Raw genomic sequence first — 22,698 nt, 5'->3', positions numbered from 1 at the left:
TGGATTTGCAAACCTATTGCCAGTTGCAAATGATCTTTTATTGATTTTTTTCCTTTATAGACTTGTTGCTACTTACTTTGCATACCTGGGAGCTAAAGGCTTGCTGGACAGAAGGCTCGTTTACTGCAAGTTGGATGAAAATAAGTCCAGCAGTAGCTGCTTAATTGTTTTGAATTATTATTGTTAATTGGGATTGTGTCTTTGATTCGCTGAAAGGCAGTGATTTAATTGCACTGCACCTAATTAGCAGCAGTTTTGATTACTGGGAGCTTCAAGTGGCACCAACCCGTAGCAAACAGAGCCCTGAGTGAATATTTTGCCAAACACCACCGGAGGAGACAGAGGTGAAGTTGGTATTGGGGAAAACAGAAGGGCAAACAAGGGATGGAGAAGGACAGGGAATTCCACCCAAGTAGGAGCACCTGAGTCTGAAAGGAGAAGGGGGGAAAATCCACGAGCTCTGGGTGTGGAGTTCAAGTTTAATCCTTTAGATCACAGGATCATCACTGTTGGAAGAGATCTTCAAGTTCCCCCGGTCCCACCATCAGCCGAGCAGCACCATAATCCCAATAAACCAGTACATTCCCAAGGGCCGTGTCCAGACTCCTGTGGGAAACTCCAGACAGGCATTTTCTCTGCAGCATAAGCTGCTATCATTCACCAGCTGGCAGAGCTGTGTTCAAACCACATCTCAGATGATTCTGAGGGAAGGAAGCCACTGACAAAAAGGCCAAATGTGTCACAGGGAATGTCCTCAGGGTCACATTATTTGGAAAGGAAGCTGCCTGGCTCCTATCACTGAAGAATCTCTTCTGGGAAGGAAAACATCATTACTGCAGTATTGAATTGCACAGAGAAATTTATGATCTAATTTAAAGATGCAGGGATTTATTTGTTAATTGTAATAAACAGTAAGTTCATTACACTCCAGCCTCCAAAGCAGCAGTGTCTTGTAGACAGGGAATAAAATACTGATTTCATTCACTTTCAGGGCAGAAGTTCATCAGGGAGGTGCCAAGAACTGAGAACAAAACCACCACTCCCCCTCTGCCAGAAAATGTCTTTTAATGGGAACAAACACATGGGGAAAGTGGCTCTTGCTTTGGAAGGACCACCCAGTTCCTGGGAGCACCACACAGGGGATTCTAAGATTTTGGTTTATTTCTAATGATGTTACTCTGGTTTATTGGCCAGTAAATGAAACTCAATTCCCCAAGCTGGGTCTGTTTTGCTCAGGGCAGACACTGTTGGGTAATCTCTCCTTGTCCTTATCCCAACCCAGAGCCTTCATCCCATTTCCTCTGCCCTGTCCAGTTGGGAAGGGCAGGGACAGAGCAGCTTTGGGAGCACCTGGAATCCAGCCACAGCCAACCCACCAGAGCCTGAGCACTCCAAGGGAATTTTTGAGTGTGAATAGGACCAAAAATTGTGCAGAAACAGGTTCACATTTCCCTACTTGCTATTCCTCTATGGCTTTTCCAGGGCAATAAATTGCTGTGAAGCCTTTCCAGGAACTTCACTTGGCTGCTTTGCTGGGGTAACACCCTGATCTTTCTCAGCACTTAAACCATTTAAATTACATTTATATTTGGGTTTGTATTTGTATTTGTTTATATTTATGAATATACATTTCAGTCCTTCTGTGGAATGTAGACTTAGCCTTGAAACTTAAATCCTTTCATTTACCTGCATCTGGTTCATTCAGGAGATCCTCTCCTTAGCGTCTGATGCTTGGCAACCATTCATTATTAAGGGGACGTGTCCATATCAGGGGCTTTTGCTGTTGACTTGTGCAATTTGCGGATTTTATCTGCAAATCCTGATTTAATGTTTCCTCTGATCCAGGGGATGGGCTCCACGTGACACTCTAGTGAAAATCAAGAAAGTGTTTGAGGGAATTCAGTGGAAAAAAAGAGAGAAAAATAAAAGATCCCAATCAGATGCTGAAAAAAAGAAAACTTCTCCCAAAAGCACAAATCCTGTTTGGCAGAATGAATTCAGTTCCACAGGGAAAGAATTTTATCCCTCCCATCTTTTTCTGGCCTTCTTTGCAGTTTTTTGGTCTTCTGGAGTACAGGACTGAGTGGTGACAAGTGAGTCCGTCACTTGATTTCAGGCCACCATTTCTGACTGGTTTTCCACTGGGAAAATCTGGAGAAACATCAAGGAGAGGAATTTACATCTGACAGCCTTGGATCTTTTCAGCCTTCACAGAGACATGGAGTCTGCTGGGATCTGGCCTTTTTCTTCCCCATTCCCTCTTTTTCCCGGCTCCAGTCCTGCCACAGAGCTGGTGCCACTCCCAGCACAATGAGCCAGATCAGCTCACATCATAACAAGAAGAGATCACGGAATTACAGAATCCCAGAGTGGCTTGGGTTGGAAGATAATTCAAGAATCCACCCCTGCCACGGGCAGCACTTTCCACTATCCCAGGTTGCTCCAAGCCCTGTCCAACCTGGCTGTGGACATTTCCAGGGATGGGGCAGCCACGACCTGTGCCAGTGTCCCCCCACTCGATGGGAGAAGTGAGGGCAGGAGCTTCCCTGTCTGCAGGAAGAGGCAGGGATTGATTTCTCCCTCCCTTCGTTACTCTCATGGACTTCACCTCTGCCCTGAGCTGGAACAGTCCCCAGGCACTGTGAGTGCAATTTCTCCCACTCTTACCATTCAATACCACTCAGCTTCTGCAGCTTAGAAAGTGTTGTCCTAAAAAGGAAAACCTCATACTGCATCGCCTCCAAAAATGTTACCCCAACTTTCTTAAGGAACTAAGGCAAAAAAACCCTGCTTTCTCTGGGAGGCAGAACTGCTGTCCTTCTTTCCAGTATTTTTATTTGCTTCCAAAATGCTCCAAAACGTCCAAATATTTTTATTCTACTTTCAGTAAAATGCTATTTTTTAATTAGTACAATTTCCTTGTAAGAAGAACAGGCTCTCACTGCTGAATATGGAGGGTGGATCCACCATCTGGACAACCGACTCTGGATCCACAGAAAACAGAAGTAGAATAATCTGATGCCATTGCTCTTCAAAGGATGAGAATTTTTCTTCACAATTTTACAACTTGGGGAGATTTCAGACTGGACAGAGGGAGGTTTGATGTTGAAAGTTCCCTGTTCTGCAGCCCAGCATGGGGTTTTCAACAGGCCTGGAGGACCGTGGAATACATACAGGGAGAGCTTTGCTTTAAAGGCAGAGTTGGGTTTTGCAGGGATTTGCAGGATGGTGCTCAGGGCTCTGATGGAGCAGCCACAGCCTCTCTGGACAACCTGTGCCAGGGCCTGCCCACCCTCACAGGGAAGAATTTCTCCACAATGTCACATCAAACCCTGTCCTCTGGCAGTGGGAAGTCATTGTCCCTTGTCCTGTCATACCAGCCTCCCTTAGGTACTGGAAGGCCACAATGAGCTCTCCCAAAGCCTCCGTTCTCCATGCTGTGTTATACTAGATCTATTAATTATAATTATATTAAATAGATATTCTTTATCTGCCTTAGAGGCAGATCAGTGCTATGAGATGGAGCACAAAGGTGCTGTGCTATTCCACATTCTTCAGCCCAGACAGAATGGAAAAGCAGGATCTGCTTTGTTCCCCTTTGTTTTGGCCTGTGGCAGAACCTGCCTGAACTCTGGGGTTGAACCTGCCCAGCTCTGTCACAGCTCAGCACAGGATGTTTGCAGAGCAGGGGAGAGGCAGGGGGCAGAATAATAAATTCAAAGGGAGGAGGTTACAGGAGCTGCTGGACTGAAAATCGTCTCTGGAAATGCCCAAGGCCAGGCTGGATGGGGCTTGGAGCAGCCTGGAACAGTGGAAGGTGTCCCTGCCATGGCAGCGGTGGCTCTGGGTGGGCTTTAATGTCTCTCCAACCCAAACCATTCCATGATTACATAAGTCCATGGTTCCAGCTGTCCCAGGTTTTCTAGCTGAGTATCACTGCCATAAAGTCCTGACTCCTCAACCAAATCAGATGGAAAAGAAGATATTAAGATAGTCACCATTTTTATTGAAAATACAGATTAAGTGGAAGTGCCTGAGAAGGTACTGCCAGTCCATAATCAACTCACCTCTTTTTAACACAAATCCCAGGTGGACAGCTCAGATTCACAACTCAACAGAGTCAATCATAAAGTTGTTTCATTAAAAAAGCACAAACACAGAAAGTATCTACAGAGAAAAGGTTTGGGTTCTGCCTTTGGATCGAGAATGTTTTAAATAAAGCCTTGGGGAAACAAATCTGTGGATTTGCTTAGTGAAGTTGGAGGGAAGAGAACAGAGTCCACCAAGAAAACAAATTAGAAAACAATTAATATTCTCTAAAGCACTTTTCCAGGCCTTTAAGTCAATCAAAACCATGTTGGCAAATCCCGCTTCAGCCCATGAGCTCCAAGAGCCCTTTGGTGCCACTCTCTGGGTGCAGCACTTCTGGGCACGTGAAGAAAGCTCGGGGCACTGCTGTGGGGTTGTGGGGGGCAGCAGCAGTTAGACCACACCATTACTCCTTCACCAGAACTTGTGAGGAGTTTGCTAAATGGGTTAAGAGGGTTAAGAACCAACTCCACATTTCCCTGCACGTGCCACGTGTGACACTCGCTGTCCCTTGTGCTTCATAAACAGAATCCCAGAGTGGATTGGGTTGGAAAGGACCTTAAATCCCACCCAGTGCCACCCCTGCCATGGCAGGGACACCTCCCACTGTCCCAGGCTGCTCCAACCACAGTGTCCAACCTGGCCCTGGGCACTGCCAGGGCTCCAGGGGCACCACAGCTGCTCTGGGCACCTGTGCCAGGCACTCCCCAGCCTCACAGGGAACAATTCCTTCCTAATATCCCACTCAGCCCTGCCCTCTGGCAGTGGGAAGCCATTTCCCCTTGTCATGTCACCCCAGACCCTTGTCCAACATCCCTCTCCATGTTTCTTGTAGCCCTTTCAGGTCCTGGATGGTCACAATTAAGTCACCCCAAATCTCCAGGCTGAATCCAATGTCCCACCTCGTGAGCAGCTGTCACGTCTCCAGCTGTGCAGGAATGCCCAGGAAGGTCAGGATGGAACTGGCTGGAGATGGTCCAGCAGCACAGGACCTGAGCTCACACGTACCTGAACATTGAGTGCAAAGGGCAGGAGCTGCTCCTCCAGCACAGGTGATTTGCAGGTGGCTGAGGAGGATGAAACCTCTCACCGTGCCAGCAGGAAAAGCCTAAAGGAGCTGCACAGCTGCTCTGTCTGTACCTCTGAGTAACAGAGGCAAGAGCCAATCTAGAGGAGAACTCCCTGTAGAAAGGGTGTTGGGATGGAGAAAATCCTTACAGAGCCAAAACTTGTGTGCAAGAGAGGGAAAGGCATTACCTGCCTGAGTAGGTTTTTCCCAGAGCTAGGCTGGAGTATGGAAAATTGGCTGAGTGTATAAAATTGACTGAGTGTATAAAGTTGACTGAGTACATAAAACTGTGTGAGGGCCTCAGATGGCCTCTGGGACCCTGGTGCACACACATCTCACACAAGGAGTCTGTGGTATTTCTGCAGAAGGGTTGGCAAATTACAAAGCTACTCATGATTAACAATTATTGCCAGAGCTGATAGGAGCTCTGCAGCCATGGCAGTGCTTTATTTCTGCTTCAGAGGGCCCACAACTTAATCTGGGTCTAAAATAGAGTGGTAAGGCTCAGAGAAGGACACAGGTGGAGCAGCCTTGCATCCTTTATGTGTAGGAGGCCTCAAAAAAAAGTGAGAGAGTGCTGGAGTATAAGAGGCATTTGAAATTAAAGGTTGGGATGAGGATGTGCTTCCTTCTGGAAGTGTCCGTGGTCAGGTTGGATGGGGATTGGAGCACCCAGGTCTAGTGGGAAGTGTCCCTGCCATGGCAGGGGGATGGAATGAGATGAACTTTGAGGTCCCTTCCAACCCGAACCATGGGATTCCATGATTCATTCTGAACACTATTCTTTTCGTTGAAGGACATCACAATTCCTGCCATATTTAGCAAGTCCTACCCTGTCTTTGTTTCCCTTGGTGCAAAGCTGGAGCATTTGTTGAAGTGCTGAAGGTGATGCATGGAACCAGTCCACGGAAGCATTGCAGGGGACACTGGGGCTTGTGGCATTATTGATAAATGAGCTGGAACTGCAGCTGAACCCTCCTCTGCCAGACAGCCGAGGGAAAGGAGCGCAGACACTGCTCATTATTTGGTTTGATTTTGTATCTGACTAAGGCCAGCCCACTGAACTGTGCTGAGCTGTCCAAAGCCAAAACACTGCTCCAGTGGGAGCCCCTCTGCTTTGAAAACACACCTGACTCAGGAGTTGCACCAAGAGCATCAGAGACTGTCTAAAATACAGATCAGAATTAGGCCTTAGCATGGGGAATGATTTCTCTCCTAGAGTGGCAGCAAAGCAGCCGTTCCCTGCACCCATCCTGTCAGGTCACTCAAATCTTTGGGAGCAGCGCTTTGCTCCTACAGAGACAGAGATGTTTTTGCTTCCCTGACTTCCTGGTTTACAAGAAAGCCTCAGAGCAAGGACACTTTATTTTCATTTTTTCAAGGACTGATCACTGTCAGACTTCAGGTCAGAGCTGATGTGTAGATATTTTGCAGACTTTCCAGGGAAACCAGGTAGAAAATGTCACTGCCCATTACATCAGCTGTACCCCAGCTCCAGGAGATGCCTTACAGAGGAGAGAGGTGGTTCAGGGAGAGGTTTCTGGGAGCAGAATTGCAACTCAGATCTTTCCCTGGGCACAAGGGAGCTGGGGCACGGATCCCTCAGAGCAGAATTCCATCATCACATGAGAGCTGGGATTATCAACTGAGGTGAACGTCTGAACACCTGAATTCAGCTTAAAAGGAATTGCAGAGTTCCCAAGCAAGGTTTTCTGCCCCTCTGAGTCCCACAGGATACAGGATGCTTCCCTTGGATGATTCTAGGCAATGAGGTGGGCTTTGCATTGCTCATTTTAAAAGTATTCCCCCCATCTGTTTGCTGTTTTATCTTAAGGTACCCCTGTCTATTTTCCAGCCTTTCCCAATCTCCCAGCCCATCCTTTGAGCTCTTCACATGTTCCAGTTGGTACCAGCAGCTGGCAAAGGTTAAATCTGCTCTGAAAATCCACAAAGTTAAGTTAATGCATAAAGAAGCAACAAAACCTTCTTTTATATCACGTGGTTTTCTAAGAAATAAAGGATTTTCTGAGGCCAGGTTCAATCAGGAAAAAAAAAAAAAGTACAATCCATGAGAAATGACTGCCTTGGGACCATCTCCTTTTCCTGTCCCAAAATACACCAAAGGCTATTTGAGAACATCCCTGAGTCACTCAGCTTTAGAAGGTGGGTGGGACCAGAGGATACAAAACCTTGGGAAGGGCCTTTGCGCAACCCAGGCTGGTCAAAGGTGTCCCTGCAGACATGGGGGGGTTACTAGAAGAGCTTTAAAGTCTCTTCCAACCCAAACCATTCTGGGATTCCATGAAAAAGTCATATTCCCCCATATTGCTGGAGTGGATATTTACTGGCAAATATTCACTTTCCTAAAAGCATCCAAACAAAGGCACAATCTGGGTGGAATCAACAGGTCTCATTATCCAGAGGTTTCAGATGAGATTTTTTTTTTTGTTTTCCAAGATAAATCATCAAAACACTGTGGGAGTCCAGGGCTTCCCTCTGGCTGCCCTGGAAGGTCTGGGACCCTGGCAGGGGTCAGGAACCACCCTGGACAGAGCCCCCAGAGACACTGGCTGTGATCTCTGTCCATGGAAAAGAGTTTTCAATCTTACTGGATGAATTACCAGCTCTGAGTGTTTGATATCAGTAATAATTAAGTGTGGCACAGGTGCAAAAGTAAAATTTTAGGATTCTAGATAAGGGGTCCAAAGGGGACAAGATGGAGGAAATTGGGTGTGTCTTGTCCTTTTTCTCCTTCTTCATGCCCTCCATGTTTCACTGTGGTGTTGGCATTTTTCTGTTGGTTCAGGCTGGGGACACACTGTCCAACGTAGGTGACAGATATTGGCACGTTATTGTAAATCCAGCACAGGTAGTTTGTGGTATTTAATGTTTGTACCATCCCACTGAGGGCAGAGCCCCACACGCTGCCCTGCAGGACAGAGCTGCGGCAGGGCAGCAGAACATGTTAGAGATAAACAGAATAAACAACCTTGAAACAGCACAGACCAATTATGGCTTCTGCTTTGGCAACGGGGCAGAAAGACAGAGACTTTCTACAATCTCAGAATCATCAATACCTCAGATTCCGACAAAACACAAATTTACATTTCTTCCCTCCTCTCCCCTGACACACAATTTTATTATACTTGTAGACTTTGTGGACTTAGCACTGCAAGAATGGCAAACAAGAGCTCTGTGATCTCTGTGGAGCACAAGGAATGACTCAACTCCTGTATTTCCAAAAGAGGGGCTTTGATCTGAGCACAGATCAGTTCCTTGTCTCTCTGGACCTTGGGGAGGACTGCCAGCAGAGCTCTGGGTAATTACCCCAAATTTGGTCTGTATTTTTAATTGCAGAGTCCAAATGGTGGTTGTGAAAAATGCCAATCACTTGGTTTTTATAATGTTAAAAGTTTAATAATAATAAAATAGTTATAAAAATAATAATACAATTGGAGTAATAAAGTTTAGAGTTAGGACAATTACAAGACAATAAAAAGCAAAGAATTATGGATGTCCGGATGCTCTTGGACACTCAGTCATGAAAAGCATCCCTTGTGAACAAAGGAAGAACCTTAAAATCAACAGCCTATTGCATATTCATATATCCTTCATGGTTATGCACACCTTCTATTTCAAACAAGAACTCTGTCTGTTGTATGTCAACTGTTTCCTTTAATCCCCTGGCATCTTTGAGTCTGAGCAAGGCCTGAAGAAATTAGCTTCTTCTGATAAGAAAACCATAAATTCCTCTTCTCTGGAAGATTTAGGTGTTCCTCAAAGTGAGTATCTCATTCCTAAAAAAAAACTTCCCCCACATACATAATCTCTATTTTAACATGATGTTGGAACCTAAAACTACGTTTAACGCACTACATAAGAGAATTAACACGGCATCCCTTTCTAACATTACACATATAATATTCATTGTAACATTTGTGTAAAGCCAATAATGAAATATGCATTTTTCACAATGGTGTTCAAGTGCTCACAGACCCTTTGATCTCCACCTGGACTGCTCAGGGTCTCTCTCATCTCTTGTTTTTTGACCCCTCTGTCCACCACAGCACCCCTGCCCTCCCTGCACTGGAGGCACCCCGGGGTTATTTCTCCTGAGGCTCTGGACTAGGCAAGGTACTTCTGCTGCTCCCAGAACTGGTTCCAGGAGCTGCTGGAAGAGGGGAGAAGTCCCCTCCTGCCCCTTTGTAGGATACCACAGTTGCCAATCTACAAAAAGTACAAACACGATCCTAACATAAGGAGTTGAAGATGGAATTTCCACAGCAGATCCATGTCCCTCTCAGGTCTGCCAGCAGCAACTCTCTGGAGCCAAGGGATTTAACTTTAACTTTTTTCAAAACTCAAAAGGAGGCGATAACATCACCTCTCATTCAGGAGTTTCACTGATTTTAAAACAAAACATTAATCCCATAGTGGCTTGGGTTGGGAGACACCCTAAAGTTCACCCTGGAAATCCTCTCTCTGTGTTTCCTGTAGCTCCCTCAGTGGGGTCGCCCCCATCTCCTCTCCAGGTGAACACCCCCAGCTCTCCCAGCCTTTCCCCAGCAGAGCTGCTCCATCCCTGGGATCCTCCTGGAGCCTCCCTGGGCTGGCTCCAGCAGCTCCAGGTCCCTCCTGTGCCGGCCCAGGGCTGGGCCAGCTCTGAAGGGCTGATCCTGCCTCTGCTCTGCCCCTCCCTACTCCTTCCCAACCTTTAATTAGCACCTCATTAACACATCTTCGAAACGCTGGTGACTTATTCCTAGGTTAAGTGCTCTGGTTATATCCTGTATTTCAGCTCAGAGGAGAAAGCAGCCAAGCCATTTTTCCTTCCTTGTGGACAGACTGGTTCACCACAGCATCCTCACTTTCTTAGCAGCTTTATTTTACCTGCTTTTCATGATAAATGAGCGATAAATGAGCTTTTACATGTTTTCTGTGCATTATTGTTGAGAATCAGAGAATCACAGAATTTTCAAGTGCTAAAGCTTTCATCACCAAAACTGAACCTGGAAAGGCATCACATTATCCAATGAGTCTCGACCCTTTCCTTTTTCTTCTTGATTTTGGTTTGACTTCTTATTTCTCAATTTTCTGAAAAACAAAACTTTCAGCAAAACAACTCCAACACTTCTGTTGAAGTGTAAATTAATTGGCAGGACTCCTTTCAACACTCTGCAGCTCCTCATGTCTCTCTCAGATGGTAATAAATGCTCTGCATGCTTTGTACCTCCAGGCTGCCTTTCATCTGGGAATCTCAAAGTGTTTAGCCAAGGGCTAATTAATCAGTTCCAGCCCAGCTCTCAGTAAAACAGGTAAATCTGAGGCGTTAAAGTGTCAATATTCCCAGTACAGATGAATTCCCTACATCTAGGGCCACTGTTGGACCCACAAGAGCATTCCTGCTCTTTGGTTCAAGGTGGGATGTTGGACCTGGCTCCGGGGAGGTGAGGGGAGGGCACCTGTCTCACTTAGGTCTTGGCAGCTCTTTTAGACCCGATTTAAAATTCTGCATTAAACCAGGAGCTGAGCAATTCCCGAGGAGCCCAGTGCTCCCTCTGAACAGGAACACAAAAGAGGTGGTTCTCTGAAACCAAATAAAAAACTTCCAGCTATCTAAAAATTGTGAAAGCTGATCCCAGCAGATTTCCCTGGACCTCTGCAGCGCTTCCAGCTCAGTGTTTCACAGCTCTCCTGTTTTATTCCTGGGGCTTTGCACTACCCCGGGTTATTTTACCTTCTGTAATGCTGGGTGTAGGAATTCTTAATACCAAAAAAGTCAAGTTGCTTCCCCCGAATGCTGCTGCTGTGTGAATCCCAGTGTTAAAAATAGGTTAGAAACTATTGTAAAATAGTTGATAGTTGTTAAGCATGTTACTTTGGTTATTATATTGTAAAGGGGTTAAAAGGGTGGTTGTCAGAAATACAGTACTCTATGTACCATATTACACCTAAGGAAAGTGCACCACCCCCAAGCGAAAGGAGCCAGCCTGGACAGAACTGTAATGGGCCAACCAAGCCCCTTAAACCTTCATGCAAATGAAGGATCCAAAAAGAAACCAATCCAAATGGACAAAAAACAGGATAAAAAGGGGGCATCTGACCCACTGAACCTGTGCAGCTCCACCTGGGACATCAGGGACATCGCTGCTCAGCAGACCCAGAGCCGGCGCTGCAGCATCCTCGATGGGAACGCTTCTGCCCAGCCCGTGGGCCCCCTTGCTTTGGGCCTTTCTTTTTATTGTAATAAGTGCTGAAATCACTTTTAGTACCGGGAGTGTGGTCCTGTTTTCAATACCAGTAAGGAGGGATCCATGCACCAGGGCTAGCTGCAGTGGGGCCCTGTGTCAGACCCCCACTCTGTGCAGCTCAGCTCTTCCCCTCAGCTGCACTGCTGCACAGCACTGACCCCAAATTGTCACCCCAAATCCCCCTTAGACCACGGAAAATTAAAGATATTTCTTATTCAGTATCTCAATACAAACACTATTGTTTGAAGTGTTGGCAAAAGAGGCACTGAAACAACCAGGGAACAGCTGCTCCCTTTGCAATAAAAGGGCACACCTGAGGGATGTCTTTCCCTCCCCACATCCTGCTCACGGCTTTTTGGACATTTGTGTAACCCTGTAGGCACCATCCCAGCTCTGGGAGAAGTTCATGTGCTTTCCCAGGGATGAGCCTGAGCTTGGGGCAACAAGCTTGGTTTCATATCCAGCCCTTTTATTGTGGAAATGTTCTCCAGAAGTAAAGCGCCCCTGATTAGGAAGGAATTCTTCACCCAGAGGGCGGGGAGGCCCTGGTACAGGGTGCCCAGAGCAGCTGTGAAAAATGCGTATTTTATGATTGGCTCTTTGCAAATATTAAAATGAATACTATATGTATTATGGAGGGTTATTTCATAATACTGTATTAATCCTTTTTAAGTTGTGTGTTAAATATAGTTTTAGATTATAACATAATGTTAAAATATAAACTTTGTGATGTAAGATTTTTTTTTTACTAGCTCAAGAAAAGGGATAAGATAAACAAGAAACTCTTCACACAGAGATAACAACAGGAATACTGAAGAGTTACTGCCTCCTTATCTGAAAAGACAAACATTCTAACACCTTCTGTCCGTCTTTATGGAACCACCAGGATTAAGGGTGACATAAATGATTATAATTTGCGCCTCTGAGATATTGTTCTATTAAATGTGGAAAATATGATTCAACATATGAAATGTTTAGTTTAGTGCCGTGCTGCAGCCAGCCACCCCCCATATTGGGGTTCCACCTAAGCCAAACAATGTCACATTTACAACTAATACATGTGGCTGGCCCGGAGATGGGCTGTTCCAGAACTGATACTGGGACCTGGGAGCTGAACGTCCCGGTAACGACTCAGATTGAAGCCTTTGGAGACCTCTGGGCTGATACATCTGAAAGCCACAGTTCCTGTAACTTCATCAGCAAGATCGACCACACCTGGACTTGGATTGTTTGGACTCAGCCTGGAGAAAAGAACTTTATGAATATGGGGAACTCTGAATGGAAAGAATAGGTGGATGGCTGAAATTTCCTATAAGAACCACGGGGTCCAAGAGGGTGGTGTGGGTATCCAGAGGAACCTCTGCTGTGAGGTGTCCTGTCGGTCACTCACCCAGCACCAATCCTGGGCTCGGCACTGCCTTTTCCCTTGTGGCTGGCGAGATAGATTTTAATAATAAATAAAATTCTTTTTATTTCATTTTTAATTTGGCTGGACAAATTTTCATTTATAACAAGGGGAAGAAGTTGACAAAAACCAGAAAAATTCTTAATTTGCAAGGAATTTATGCATCATGTATGAGATATATGAATATGCAACAGTCTATTGCTTTTAAGGGGTATTCCTTTGTTCACAAGGCATATTTTTGGCAGCTTAGTGCCCAAAAACATCCGGATTTCTGTAATTTTTTGCTTTTTACTGTCTTGTAGCGTCTTAATCCTCATTGTCCAAATTTTTATTACTCTAATTTTATTACTATTTTTAAGAACTGCTTTAGTATTAATAAACTTTTAAGATTAAAAAAAACCCAAGTGATTGGTGTTTTTCACACCCTGGATCCCTGGCAGTGCCCAAGGCCAGGTGGAAGGGGGCTTGGAGCAGCCTGGGACAGTGGGAGGTGCCATGGCAGGGGGGTGACACTGGGTGGGCTTTGAGGTCTCTTCCAACCCAAACCATTCTGGGATCAAAGCACATGGGCCCCTTCTCCAGCCAAGATGTGAAGTCCACACCTCACATCACAGGGATGCAAATTCCCTGTTTCCTTTCCCGAAGACACGAGATGGCCCCTTGTATACAACTGGGTGCAGTTAATATTCTGTCCATGATGTTTCCCAGTCTGGAATATCCCTCTGGCCAGTTCAGCTGTCCTGGACCTGCTCCCTCTTGGCTTCTTGTGCAGCTTCTCAGTGGAGCAAGGACACTGAAACCTCCTTGATCCAGAGTGAGCCCTGCTCAGCCACAGCTCATGCCAGCCCTGTTCCCACAGAGATCTCAAAGCTCAGCCCTGTTCCCACGAAGATCCCAAAGCTCAGCACTGCAGGAGCTGCCAGCAATAAATGAAGCCTATCCCAGCTGGAGCAGGACAGGACCGTTTCCTCAGCAGGACTGCCAAGCAGGATCCCTGCTTTCATCCCTGGCTCCAGGTGAGTTAGCTCCAGGTCCTGAGCCAGCACTCCAGCCTGGTTTGAACTGACAGGCCTCCCCCATGCCCTCCCTGATCCCCTGCACAGCTCGGAGTGCTCCCACGAGGCGCCTGCCTCCCTTCCCCAGCACGCTGTGCTGCTGTTCTCCCTGGAACAGTCCAGCAGAGCCTGACGGGCTCAGGAGTGGGAGTGACAGCTCCGAGTCTGCTCAGGGAGCTGGGCTGTCATCTCGGAGCACTTGGTCCTGCTGACGATGCCCTGGGCTAGAAGACGCTCCTGTCACTCGGAATTAGTGTCAGCCCTGCTCACAGATGCTGGAGACGTTCACAGGAAACGACCCTCGGAGCCCTGCTGGGGCACGAGGAGCTTCTCCAGTGCCTGAATGTAAAAATTGCTTTTGGGAAGGATGAGGCACCAAAGAGCTTCTGGTGTGTGGGTCTGTCCCAGCACCTCCCGTGTCCCCAGGGCAGGGATTGCTGCTCCTGTCCCCCTGTCCCACTGCAGGGCTGCAGATCCTTCCCCAGGGGTTGGTGTAAAGCACATTAATGCCTTCGGCCTGCAGGGTCTGCAGCCAGGATTTCAGGTCTGGGTTCCAGGAATTCCCATGGGTCCAGGAATTGTTGCTGTGTTCATGGGCTGACCACTCAGTGCTCCTGCAGTGACCTTCACACCCATGGACATTTGGGGCATCACAGTGTCTGATCCATTCCTGATTTATGGGATCTCTTGCATGGCTCATATGGCTTCTGATTTTCCCAAAATCCACAGGACTTGTCTGGCCTTTGACACCTCTAATTCCTCCCCAAAATCCCTTGAACTTGACCATGGCTTCAAAGAGAGACAGAAACCTGTGCAGCAGCTTCATTTCCTTAGAAAACTGGGCTGGAGAACCTGAAAAGATCCTTCCCATGTTCAGAATACCTATTTTAGCAGAAAGTAACATCTGAAAATTAATTTCTGTGATATAATTCTTCATTAAACAGGAATACTGTAAGATGCTAACTTTCTAAAAATATTCCGTGGTTTCAGAAAAGGAATTCTAGTCCAGTGTATCTTAATTTTATTAATTCCCCATTACTTCATGAACACTCTGCTCCCTCTAGCACAAATAATGTGCTATCATATAAGAGTTAATGTAGTCTGGCTTTTAAGGGTTTTTTCACATCGTTAAGTTCCTCTGCTGTTCAGCACTGATTGAAATGTCTCATCTCTTTCTAGATGAAAATGTCTGCAGCTTGCTGTAATCAGACGCTTTCCAGTATAAACAGGATATTTGGACGTGGAAAATACCAGATTTCCAATCAGTACTTAGGAAATGCTGCACTTCTCTAAAGCATTAGACACTTTCTAAAGAGTTTTGTTGGATATTCATCGATAGCAGCATCTGTTGAGGTCTATTATTGACAAACAATGAAATACAAAATAATAGAGAATTGTAGAATCATTAAAGAAAAGGCCTCCGGGGTCATTGAGTCCAGCCTGTCACCAATCTCCAGCTTGTCCCTAGCCCAGAGAACTGAGTGCCACGTCCAGGCCTTCCTTGGACACTTCCAGAGATGAGGACTCCTCTCCTCCCTGGGCAGTTCCAATGCCTGGCCACACTTTCCATGAAGAAATTCCCCCTGATGTCCAATACAAACAGGAAAAATGCACAATATAAATGCTAAAAAGTTAAACAATGTCAGAATGAGTTTATAGGAACAGAAATATTTCCTATAGATCTGGAGAGGAACATTTGACAAGAGCATGTCATGGTAGGACAAGAGTGAATGTCCTTAAGCTGAAGGAAGGCAGGGCTAGATGGGATATTGGGAATTAGGAATTCTTCCCTGTGAGGGCAGGGAGTCCCTGGCACAGGGTGCCCAGAGCAGCTGTGGTGCCCCTGGAGCCCTGGAAGTGCCCAAGGCCAGGCTGGACAGGGCTTGGAGCAGCCTGGGACAGGGGAAGGTTTCCCTGCCATGGCAGGGGTGGCACTGGATGGGCTTTAAGGGCTTTTCCAACCAAAACTAGTCTGGGATTCCACAAAATACAGCCCTTCAGATCCTGACTTAGAAAAAGCACCTTTATCATTCCCCGCTTCAACAAAGATAATAAATTAATGAAGCAAATAGAGGAGAAAAATCACTGGAAATTTTTGCATAGAAAATCACTTAATCAAGAACAGGACTTTCCAGTACTCAAAAAATAAATACAATTTTATTTTTTTTAATTGAAAGTTTAGATATTTTCCGTGGCTTGTTCTTTTACAGACTTAAGCTTTTCCCCTACATTTCAGCACAGCCTTAAGAACTTGGAAAGAGAAAACTCACAAGTTTTGAAATAAGAATGCAAGTTAAAAACTGAAACATCTGGAATAAGGATTTTACTGTTCAGTATCTCAATTTCAAAGCCCAGTCACTCCTCCCTTCCAAACACATTTCTAGTAAAAAGCAGAAGGTGTCCCATAAAAGAGTGAGTTTGCACTGATGGGAAGAGATTGTCGTTTATCCCTGGGAGCCAAATCAGCATCTTTGCCTGCAGCGCTGCAGGGCCCTGGATCGGCTCTTCCTGCTGGGGCTCCCACCCCTTTGAGCAGTTTGTGGTGCACTTTGCTCAGCTCAGAGCTCCCAGACCCCGCCAGGCTGGGTGAGGCTCTCCTTGAATCGCTGAGGAGGCTGAAGAGCAACACCTGCTCTGCCTGTGGAGCTGCGATGGGTTTGTTCAGCGCCTCTCCCGGTGAGGAGCTCATTGTTCATGAGGAATATGGACCAGCCAGGAGCACAGTTTGCATCCCCAAATCTGATGGAAATTCTCCATCGTTAGCTCTGCCAATGGTGCACCTGCTGTGTCCAGAATTGGAGCAAGAGAGGGATGGATTTTAGGAGGCTCCTCATAAAATGAGTTGGAGCTGAACTCTGCCAGGGGCATGTTCAAGGTGGCCTGGGGTGCTTAACCAAAATCTGCTTCCTGTGGAACGTGTGGTTATGGAGCAAACCCCCATCGGTGGTGAGGGGTCAGCGGAGCTACTCCTTGATCCCAGAACAAGGCGAGGAGTTATGGATCTTCTCTGGATCCTCTCTGCTGAATTTGGGGGAACATTTGGTTGGATCCCTGGCAGTGCCCAAGGCCAGGTTGGACACTGGGGCTTGGAGCACCCTGGGAGAGTGGAAGGTGTCCCTGCCATGGCAGGGGTGGCACTGGATGATCCTTGAGGTCCCTTCCAGCCCAAGCCTTGATTCCATGAACTCATCAATACCCAGACTGCCATCATTCAACACATCCGTCTAGAGGCAAAGTGCAGAGAGACCATGGCCAAACATGCTGATATAGGTGAGAGATGAAGTAATTCAGAGCTAGAAAATATAAAATAAGAAGTATCTGCTTGGTCAAAAGTTCAGACTCTGACAATTTGGTTTAGTCCCAGCATTGGGGTATAATAACAGTGTTTGTGTGGACACATTTATCTACATAAAATGGACGTTTCAGGCTTGCCTGATTTAACTGTCGCATTCTGGATGAGTCCAGCAATGATTTGTCTTCTCTTCCTGAAATGATTGCTTCTGGGAGACTTTTCAAAAACAAGATGCCCCAAATTTCACAAATTGGACATTTTCTCCTTGCTGGCCTGAAGTCCCAGATTGCACTGAGTGCATGATAAACTCCAAAAGGGATTTACAGAAATGGTTCATGGAAGACACAGCTTTAGTGCAGAAGCAGCCAGTCTCAGCAGGAGAGAAATAACAATTCCAGCTCTAATAGGTAACAGCTGGCAGGGAAACATGGTCCAAGGTCTGTCACAACAAGTCAGACTTCAGGGCAAACAGGATTGAACATGAGATCTGCTTTTCTGCATAATCCCAGTCACTGGTTGTGTTTGAATCACTCTGTATCTCAACTGGAAAATATCTTTCTAGGAGAAAGAGGAAAGTGATTTTTTTACTAAAATATTGCTGGAGTTTGAGAATCCAACAGTGCCTACTGTGAATTGTTCCAGAGCTGGGTTAACACATGTTAAACATTTATGTTTTACTTACAATCTGAATTTGTTTAAGTTCCACCTGCTTGGTCTCCTCACTCTGCTGGCAGGCTGAGAACTCCAGCAAATGAAACATTTGAAATCTCCAAGTCTTCCAGGCCTGGCTCCTCTTCCTCCTCACTTTGCATGGATGGGTCCAATTCCCAAGGCTTTTAACAACTCATTTTGCAAGTGGTGTTTTGTTTCAGGTTTGTTTGGGGATTTCAGTGGGGAGAGAAGGTGCTCCCAATCCATCAATACTCACAGTCTAACTTTTCATTTTCATGCTGGTCTGCTTCAGTGTAAATATTTAATGTTAATAATTTAGAAGGGCTGCATTTCATCATTTCATATTCAACTCTATTTCAGGTAGCAAAAAAAAAAAAATTAAATTCAAACATTGCCTTCAAAAAGGAACAATCAGGCCTGGCCAGTAAAAAACATCCACATTTTAACACTTTCAACCTCTCCTTGGCATCTTTTTTTCTGTGTTGTGCAGGAAGATGATTAGACTCCTAGACTGATGAACTGTTTGGTTAGACTGAACCCATATTTGTTACAAGGAACTGACTTCAGTAAAGTGAAAGTCAGCACACCAAAACATTTTCAGTAATTTTAAACTGTTTGAAATCTACATATAAAATCTACCAGAGAAGTGTTTTATGTCAAGGACAAGATTGTTTCTTTTCATACAAGCTTTTGACTCTTATCTTCAAATTATCTTGTTAAGTCAGAAATTTAAATTTAAGTAAATAAGATTTAAAGAAATTCCACAAAAGAACTCTGAAAATTAAACAAAACAAAACAAAAAAGAAGAAGAAGAAAAGAAGAGGAGAGAAATCATGGAGGAAGATGAGACATCCACTTTGAAAGAAAATATATTCCATAAAATATTCCCGTATTGCCAATCAGCTGCTCTGTGAACAATCAGCTGTGATTAAAGGTTGGTGTTCAATGATCTGCATGAGGTTCCTGTGAAACTCTGCTGCTGCAGAAGCTCCAGCCCTGAATCTCCAAAGGAGGCTTGGAAAACGCATCTTCCTGAATGTCTCCAGTCTCCTCCCGATGCAAGCCAAGCCTAATTGCCTGATTATTGATTATCCCTTTGGAGTGCAGTCATCAGGACATCGGCTGGATTTGCCATCTGCCTGTCTCGTTAACAACCCGTCTATTTCCCCACAAGCTGTCTCTCCCAGGGAAAACACAGATGGTTCCTGGGAAGGGCTGCAAACACAGATGGCTTTGGAGGGAGCACAATGGGGAAAGAGCTCTGCTTTTCCTCTCCTCTGGAACCCTGCTGATGGCCTGCCTCGGATCAGCCAGGCTCTGTCCTCCCCTTGTGGCTTTGGGATGTTCATGGACATTTCCAGACTTAGGATCATGGAATGCTTTGTCTTGGAAAGGACCTCAAAGCCTCCCACCAGTGCCACCTCTGCCATGGCAGGGACACCTCCCACTGTCCCAGGCTGCTCCCAGCCCTGTCCAGCCTGGCCTTGGGCACTGCCAGGGCTCCAGGGGCACCACAGCTGCTCTGGGCACCTGTGCCAGGGACTCCCTGCCCTCACAGGGGAGGATTCTAGGCCTGGTCACCAAGAATTTGGAATTGGGGTTTCAGCTGGAATTCTCATAGATCACATTTAAATATCCAGAGGCCCCTTTGGAGCCTGGAGTTGACTTGGAAGGACCAGGCAGAATCCAGGCTCAGCAGCTATTCCAGACCCACGAAGGGGGGATTTCTTTTGTTATCCTGATTATACCCAGAACAGCACTGATTTCCCTGGGATCATGAGCACAGAATCATGGAATATTCTGAGCTGGAATGGGTTCAAAAGGATCACCAAGTCCAGCTCCTGGCCCTGCACAGGACTCCCCCAACAATCCCAGTCTGTGCCTTAGAGTGTTCTCCAAACATTTCCTGGAGTCTTGGGCTTTGGCAGGGGAACCCAGTTTGTCAAAAACTATTTCAGTAGTAACCGAGATGTCCAAAATAGAAAGCCCAGATGTTCAAAATAGCTGTGGAAAATACCCTTGAGAACTGACCCAGGTATTCCCGGCCCCAGGAAGAGAAATTCCACCCCCAGAGCTTTTGCTGCTGCTCCCCAGGTGATGAGCCTGGCACATGGAGACAGGTCTTCAAAAGAATTAGAGAGGAGCAATGAGCTGATGATGAGAAACTAGCAATTAGCAGAGTAATTAGAGCAGGCAGAGTGCTGGCTCTGTTCCATGTGACCCTGAACTGTGAGGATCCTACAGCACAGTTAAGGTAAAATGGGAAGGTAAAGCAGAGTGATCCACAGGTAAAGCGACAGGAGATGGGAATATTCCCAACACCACCAGAGCAGAGCTGGGGCTGTGTGTGCTGCTTTGGGCCATCTCCAGCCTCCTCAGGTGCTATCTTGGGAGAGGTTAGAGGGATTTAAGTTTCACTTTAAACATTTCTGCTTATATTAGTGAAGAGTTACCTCATGCCTCCATTTTCACTCTGGGCCCACTGCAAAACTCAGTGAGGAGTAATCTGTCTAAGGCACTGTTTTCCCACTCTGTGGTCCCTGCAGCTTTCCCCTTTTCCAAGATGAAAGACTTTTGAAGGATTAGTTCCACCAGAGTCTTATTTTTCAGAGCCTGGTGTTTCTGAAATGGGTGTGAGAAGGGGATTAACCTGCCTTGGGCCTCAGCACTCCACAGGGAGATTCCAGAGCCCCCAACCCAACCTCCTGATGTGCAGGAGCTGGAAACAGATGCCAGCATGAGCATTTGTGGTTTATCCAAAGGTCAGATAAATCATGGCAAATGTAACAGCTCTGAAATGTGAGCTGCTGGGAGGGTGAAAGCAGGAACTGGTGGTCATTTGGTCAACTGGGCTTGTGCTCACCTGCAGAGTGTGAGCTAAAGGCCTGTGTCTAGAGGAATTTCTCTATAACCACAGCAAGACTTTGGGATGGAAGATTTCCTAAAATTGAGAATCATGGTTAAATGGAGTTATTTCCAAAGTGGCCACCAAACCCATGTACAAGATGGTACTGTTTCCACAGAATTCCTAAAGCTTCCCAGCTGAACATCAGGTCATTCCCTTCCCAGATAAAACTTCCACCCTGACTGCATTATTCACTCAGCTGATTAAAGCCATACCACTAAATTTAAGTTTGTTTTTCCCTTATCTGCAAATTTTAAAAAATACACCGTTGGATGCACTTTAGAGAGATCTGTCTGATTCTTACTCTACCAAAAGCAAGAGGAATGTGGAGTTCATGACCATAATTTATTGCAGCTGCCATCCCAGGAGGGCTTAGAGCCCTTCTCTGAACATGGGCAGTTTGGATCCTATGTTGGAAACAGCTGGATCTCTCCCCTGGCCACCGGAGAAGAGGGAGATCAGGATTTCAGCACTTTGTAACTCATTTCCCAGAGGCCTCAGGCCTTGGAATCCCAAGTGATTTATCAAAGCTCATGCAGAGACTTTGCACAGACACAGCAGAACTATCAGTGCTTCAGTCTGCAGACACTGCTGTCCTTTCAAAAACCCTTCCCACTCCTCAAGTATCCAGCCTGCCCAGCTGGTATTTTCCTCTGGTACTTGTGTTTGCAGAGGAAAATGGAGTTGTCAGACTTCAAATGTTCTTTCATCGTCTGAGCGGAATTGCCAGAGCAGCTGTGCTGTTCGGAGGCCTCTCCTAAAGCTTTAACATAATTGCTGCACCAGGACTGGTCCCTCACTCTCCCCTCCACACACGGAATATTCTCTAATAATGCAGCCATCCCTGCCAACTCCTTGGAACAGCCACGGGCCAGATGAGTGCGACACCCCAAGCTCAGATTGCTCCTAAGTCACCTCCTGCAGCTGCTGGCCTTCCAAACTGCCTTTACTGCTCTTTCTATGGGATGATGCACTCTGGATTAACCTTAAACACAGCATATTGAGCCATTTAGCCTTCAGAATGACATATAGAGTAATTGCTGCCCTCTTCAATCACTGCCCAGCCCTTTAAATATGCAGGAGATCAGCTCAGCCTTTGAGCTGAGTGTTTGAGAAAATGGGCTGGAAAATGTCCATGAGGCAATTTGCCTGTTGAACAGCCACGGTTCCTCAGGCAAGAGAATCCAATGACCCTGAATCCTGGGAGACACAGAGGGAGAATGTGGCCTCAGAGTTTCTCAGAGTTTCTCCAGCTGTGAGACTGCAAACCGATGGGTGAGAGGGAGCCTGTTTTCCTGCAGAGCCCCGTGTATCCAGGGCACAGCCCCATGGCAGGCTGCAGTGGCATACCTAGGCTCCTTTCCTTTTGTTTATTGTAATTTTATACCAGCTATGGTGTGTAACGTGTTTCCTACAGTTTTCCAGGTGTTCACATTCAGTCTAGAAGCTTCACATCCACAGAGCTCATGCCCAGAGCTTGCTCCTGCTTTCTCCAGCCAGCCTGCTCCCGGTCCATAAAGTTTTATGTTAAAGCCAATCCTCCCTCCGGGGAGACATCTGCTGTTAATGGCCTATGGAATGTCACTGCCTGCCTGATAAAAGTTACAGCATCCCACTGTGAGATGCTCCACCCAGAGGGAGGAGCCAAGCATTCCTAACTGGATATAATCTGAGTTTTTGGGACATCAGACTCAGCCTTTCCACAGGATTCCCAGAGGAACAGCTGAGTCTTTTGACTGGATCTTCAGAGGAAGACTACACCCTTCTACAGGACCACTGCTCCAACAGAACCACATCTGCCACTCCAGGAGACTGCAGCCACTCCAATTTGGATTGCTACCAACACCCTGACCAACAGGGTATCAGGTTGCATTCTGACTCTGTCGGTGGTTTTTCTTCTGTATTATTGCATGTATTTTGGGGTTTTTACCCTTTTTCTTATAAATTGTATTTCTGACTT

General features: G+C 46.2%; 1 protein-coding gene and 1 long non-coding RNA gene across 4 annotated transcripts in view; one reads left to right on the top strand and one right to left on the bottom strand.

Annotated features, from left to right (window-relative positions):
* ASIC2 (acid sensing ion channel subunit 2) overlaps positions 1-22,698 on the bottom strand; it is a 417,185-nt gene that overhangs the window by 303,643 nt on the left and 90,844 nt on the right. The window lies entirely within an intron of this gene.
* Positions 13,384-22,695, top strand: LOC140680730 (uncharacterized). Its single transcript, XR_012052104.1, has 2 exons — positions 13,384-13,830; positions 22,156-22,695. It is a non-coding gene; the product is annotated as an uncharacterized lncRNA (long non-coding RNA).

The sequence above is a fragment of the Taeniopygia guttata genome, chromosome 27 (assembly GCF_048771995.1).
Source record: "Taeniopygia guttata chromosome 27, bTaeGut7.mat, whole genome shotgun sequence".
NCBI classification, from domain to species: domain Eukaryota; kingdom Metazoa; phylum Chordata; class Aves; order Passeriformes; family Estrildidae; genus Taeniopygia; species Taeniopygia guttata.
Note: the sequence above shows the minus strand (reverse complement) of the source record. Positions and strands in the feature narration are given on the sequence as shown.